Source organism: Myotis brandtii, unplaced genomic scaffold, assembly GCF_000412655.1.
Source record: "Myotis brandtii unplaced genomic scaffold, ASM41265v1 scaffold3532, whole genome shotgun sequence".
Classification (NCBI taxonomy): domain Eukaryota; kingdom Metazoa; phylum Chordata; class Mammalia; order Chiroptera; family Vespertilionidae; genus Myotis; species Myotis brandtii.
The window spans coordinates 25,234-30,887 of NW_005363586.1; the positions used below are offsets into that span (position 1 = coordinate 25,234).

The 5,654-nt window shown below is 44.8% G+C and overlaps 1 protein-coding gene across 1 annotated transcript in view; it reads right to left on the bottom strand.

Annotated features, from left to right (window-relative positions):
- Positions 1 to 5,654, bottom strand: part of LOC102256215 (tripartite motif-containing protein 5-like) — a 52,276-nt gene that overhangs the window by 16,314 nt on the left and 30,308 nt on the right. Inside the window, exon 2 of the mRNA XM_014544142.1 lies at positions 3,457 to 3,526. The gene's annotated coding sequence lies outside the window, so the exon portion shown is untranslated. The remainder of the gene's footprint in view (positions 1 to 3,456; positions 3,527 to 5,654) is intronic.

A 5,654-nucleotide genomic window follows, 5' to 3' on the forward strand; every position in this document is an offset into this window, starting at 1 on the left:
GCAACCCTGGTAAGTGTCCTTGACCCTTCCATGCACAGGCCAACACTCTAACCACTGAGAAATTCCAGCCAGGCACATAAGAATTTTAAATACTTTTATTTAACGTTTTCATCTGTGCAATGGTTGTTATTGTCATTTACTTTTACTAAACCAAAGGATGACCGTAGGCCTTTTTTACAAAGAAAATATGTTTGTGTGACCCAGCATCACTCAGCTTAATCTTTCCGATAAGAAACACATCTCCAAACCACTTTTGGGTCTGGGCTTTTATACCTGTTCGTTCATCAGGCATTGCTACCCTGGTATCAGTAGGACTCACTTTCATCCTTCAGTTAACAATCTCCTTCCGTGTTCCTTTATCAGAAAGACCTGCTCTGGGTATCGGGCTTAAACCGGCAGTCAGACATCCCTCTTGCAATCCAGGACAACTGGCTCTTATCTTCTCATCTGCCTGCCTGCCTGATTGCCCCTAACCATTCTGCCTGCAGGCCTGATTGCCCCTAACCACTTTGCCTGCCTGCCTGATGCCCCTAACTGCTCCTCTACCTGCCTGATTGCCTCTAAGTGCTCTTCCCTGGGGCCTGATCTCCCCTAACTGCCCTCTCCTGCCGGCCTGATCACCCCTAAGTGCTCTCCCCTGCCAGCCTGATCACCCCCAACAGCTCTCCCGTGGCAGCCTGATCGCCCCTAACCGCCTCTGCCTTGGCCCCCACCACCGTGGCTTTGTCTGGAAGGACGTCTGGAAGGACATCCAGAAGATGTCTGGTCTATCCGTTCTAATTAGCATATTACCCTTTTATTAGTATAGATAATATGTGACAATGTGTTTGTGTAAATGGCATGAGGAAACCCTTTATCAGATGTGTACATAAAGTTAGTGAGTGACTTACAAAGACCATTTATTTTCAATACACAGAGTTGCAATGATTCTAATGTATTCAGGGTCCCCCTTCCTACCTTACATGGTTCATCAAAGATGAAATAGGTAACTTAGGAGGTTCTGGGGAGTCTTGTTGGATAAATAGTAAAATTTCATGTTTGCCTGGAAATATGCCAAGGACATTGACAGGAGCCTAATGGTGTGTATGTATATTGATGATGGGGAGGGAGATAGCATAAAGATGTTCATAGGATCACACAAGTCACATATCTGAAAAAATAGAAACACAGATGAAGTAAATATCAGTCTTGTAAAAGAAATCTCAAAATATTAGGCATGATCATTCAACTAATTTTCATCACTATGAATTACATGCTAACAACTAAACTAATACCCACAAACACAGAAATGAGTCTAAACGGAGAGTTTAAACCACTGTGACCCTGACATCCACCTGGAAAGTAACAGTAAATTAAGTCATATATATACAAGCTGATGTGAAAAACACTACTAGAGAGATGTGCATGTTGTTGGGAAATCAAATTATTGGGACCTATAAAGGATTGTCCAGCAATTCAAACTTAAATACCTAAGGGTTGAACTGAAACCTGAGGAAGATGAAGGAAATAAGGCATATGGGAGAGCAAAAGAATATATTAGGTAAAGAAAATGACCCGTTCATTGAAGATGCACCACGTTGTCTGAGATGGAAAATGCCAGTGTGGCTCATGTGAGAAAACTGCTAGGCCTTTGGCATCACATGAGCCTGCAGTGACCTATGGCACTTAGTGAATTAGGTAACATTTAGGAACACTTTGCCAAGAGCAAAAGTAATCACCAGTGTTGGGCTGTGGAGTAATCGATGGATCCAGTGGGGAATTGGGAAGATGATTAGGGTGCACATACAGTTGCCCAGGGGAGAGACGATGATAGCTTTTAGGACAAGAACATGAAGGACATGGAAAGTAAGTGATGAGTGAGACATAGGCTGAGGTAAGAAGAAAGAATTGGAAGTTATGTTAGATTATGGAGAACAAAAGGTTAACATCAGGCCTGGGTTCTTTCTTCCTAGAAAGTTAATATTGAATAATTCTTCTAATAAGTTGTTCTTTTGTTATTCTTGTCTGGAAAACTCATGAGGCTATAATAAAGTGGAAGATCAGCTTCCTTACAAGGCCAGATTGTTGATAGCAAAATTAGCCTGGTGTGGAAAGTGCATTTGGATTTAGGAGGATTTCATATAGACCTCAAATGCCAGTTAATATGCTTAAATTTCATTTTTCATAAGGGGATTGTGACTTTTATAACCACCTGTGTATCTTTATAGCCCTTGGATGCTATGCCTATGGGCTTTCACAAGGTAATTTGCACTCTGTAGCTCTAGGCTTACATAAACTTTAGTGGTTTCACATACATCTACTAAGTCTGGCTTCTTAAAAGGCTGAGATTACAGAAATAAAGTACCTTCCATAGCACTGTGAAGAACACCACTAATAGTTCAGCTAAGGCAGACAATGTCAGCATGCCCTGACTCCTGTCCTTTATCTCCAGCTCAACAAAGTGACCCTGACAGCTTATATCTCACAGGTCACAAGATGGTAATGACCATCCAAATTGGAAATAATGCTGGTGGTCATTCAAAGAGGTGTGGACAAAAAGGACCACATGCTAACCTGACTAGCTCAGGAAAGGCCTATGTGGTAGCCTTGCAAATTCAGAGGCCTAAAGTAACCACAGAGGATGGTCTGAAATTAAAAAAAAATTAACAAAAAAAGCAGTTTTGGTTGGTAGACATGTCCTAGGCTGATATTTTTCCCTGGCAAAGTCAATCTTTACTTTAACTGAGCCTGTCTATTGTCCTTTTGCATCTATGACAACATAGAGTTGGAATGTCCAGGTAATTTCCTTTTATTCTGGACCCCTCAAAGCACATGTACCACAGTACAGAGACCACAGATACCCTCATTGTTATTGAGTTAATTGTTACTGTTAACTATCCTACACCTACCTAAGTAAAATTAGAATATTTCTATTATTTTACTTTTTATCAAACCCCCGAGTTCTGTACCCTCCCCTCTTTGCTTTCTTCTGCCTCAGCCTCACTAATCTATTACCATGGATTCCATATAACATACTTATATATTCTCTTTTGATTCTAATCCTATATGATAAAAATCCAGCGACCGAACAGCAGAATGAACAGAACGACCGTGGCCCCTCGCCTCTGGCTGGCACCACCCCCAAGTGGCCCCCACAACTTGATCTGGGGCAGGGCCTGTCGGCAAACCACCTGTGGCCCTTTGTCCCACCTGGCCCCAACCCTGATTGGCCCCCATTGGGGAGGGCCGGCTGGACCCACCAGTGCATGAAATCATGCACCAGGCCTCTAGTGTATAATATAAGATGCAAAACTGCCATTCTCTGGAGCATTATCTCAATCCATTGAGATTCAGCTCCCAGCAATTGTGGGCAGTTTGGCTTAAATAAATACACAAAACTTCCTCACAGGTTTGAATGTTTCTTAAGTTACCAGTGCGTATCACAGAGTGGTAACACAGTGATGCTCATTCTCCCACCTGGACTCGGTATGGCCCGTGGCTACAGTCTAGGATCAGGAGCTCTCTCAGGAACTTCAGGTAAATGGGACTATGAAGCAATAAAGAAAGAAAAGGTCTCAGTAGATATTCATGTCTTGATGGTTGCCAAAGTTTGGTGGTAAAAAAAAGATCTGAGTATCAGTTAATAAATTTTCCCTTTGCTCTGTTCTCTGAAGAGAAAAATTGTAAAGGCTGCATGGAGAGGAATTTAGACCCACTAACACTAGTGCCACGGTCATCATACATGAAGGGAACCTGATAAGGAATGAGGCTGAAGGAGAACAGAGTGTATTCCAGCTGGTGATCCAGATACTGAAAACAGCCCAGAGGCCACATGCAGTTAGCCCCTGGCTTCAGGATCAGGATAGACATTGTTTCAGGGTAGATATCATTTAATATCTATCCCTGGTTTATCATTCCAGCACTTATGATCCAAATTTGGGGTAGGAGCCTCCAATTATTTTGTGTCTCATCCATGATCCAACCAATCCTGAGATCCACCAGGAGCCTGTAGAGGAGGGAGGAGCAGGGTATTCATTTTGCCTTGGGGCTGAATAATTTATTTTATGGTGGGGCTATAAGGAACAAAGGTCAAAGCAGCTGCTGCCACAGGACACAGAAGAGGAAAGTGCAGAGGAGCTTGAGTCCTCACACATGGAGTCTGACCCAGCACTACCTAAGCAGTGACCAGGGCTGCACAGCAGGCAGGGAGATAGATATGGGAACAGGAGTGGTGTCTGCGCTGGAAGGATATCACAAATGTGAAACCATCCTTGAGGACTTAGGGGTTTGTGTCCTACATGAGGCTCCCTGCAGACCTGCACCAGAAACCTGAACCCACAGAGTGTCTGCCTTCAAAAACCAACAAGGCTTGTGTCCAGAAGAACCCTAGGGGTGTAGGGTACAGGATATTCCTCTTTTAAAGGGCAGGTGCACAGGACTTAAAGGTCTTTTAGGACTTGCTCCATGACCCGCACAAAAGCAAACTTTTGAGAAGTGCCCCTAGACCATGTGTGAGGGAGATCCCTTTCCTGGGAAGAAGTGGAAGCCTATTGGACTCACCTGAGTCAGAGACTCAGGGGTTGGGGCAACACTGATACTCCACCCCCTACCTTATGAGAGCAGGGCTGCATCTCCCTCTAACACAGTGGTTCTCAACCTTCCTAATGCTGCAATCTTTTAATACAATTCCTCATGTTGTGGTGACCCCCAATTTCATTGTTACAATTTGAACATAATTAAAGCATAGTGATTAATCACAAAAACAATATGAAATTATATATGTGTTTTCCGATGGTCCTAGGGGACCCCAGAAAGGGTCGTTTGACCCCCAAAGGGGTTGCGACCCACAGGTTGAGAACTGCTGCAAGTCTAACAGGTCAAAGGTCCTGGGTGCACCAGCCCTATCCCCATGCCCCAGTCCCCAATGGCCAAAGCTGACTGGGGAGTGCCAGGACCCCATCCCCTCCCAGGGCTGTCACCCCTGCCTCACCTTTGTTTTTCTAACTGGAGTGGCCTCTGCCAGCCACCAAGGCTCTGCCCCGGCCATTGGGCCAGGGCAGCCTTCACAGGGGAGCTCCTTGAACCCCAACATCTAGTGGCAGAGGTGGGAGGTGCTGCATTTCCCTGCCCCAAGGTCTGAAACAGTTTTGGGTAGACTAGCACCCCCCAGGCACAGCTCAGAGAGCAGAGTGAAACTTACCCCCATTCTTCCAGGGAAGAAAGGCCTATTCACTTGTTCAGGAGTTTCAGCTATTTGAGGATCAGGATTCACTCTCCAAACCAGAGACCTGATGTTCACAAAGGGGATTTAAAGGTGCAGAGTGAAAATGAAAGTTGAATTCTTAGGGGAGGAGCAGGAAAGGAGATAATCTGTAGACCAATGGGAGGCCTTCATAAGGACCTCAGGGAAATAGCAACACTTTGTTCCTTAGCTCAGAGGGGCCAGTGACTACATTCTTAATCCTATCTCAGTTCTGCTCCCTGAAGTTGTTCTCATGGCTCTCACAGTAATTCATCCTCTGGAGAACTAGGCTGACCTGAGCTGTGACTGTCACACACATCACCCTCCTCTTGTTCCCTTAGGGATGAGGTGTCATGAGGAGGGAATGAAATACCTCCTTTACCACAGGGAGGACCCTCCCTGAAGGCCCACCTGAGGCAGTGATCCTGGCAGC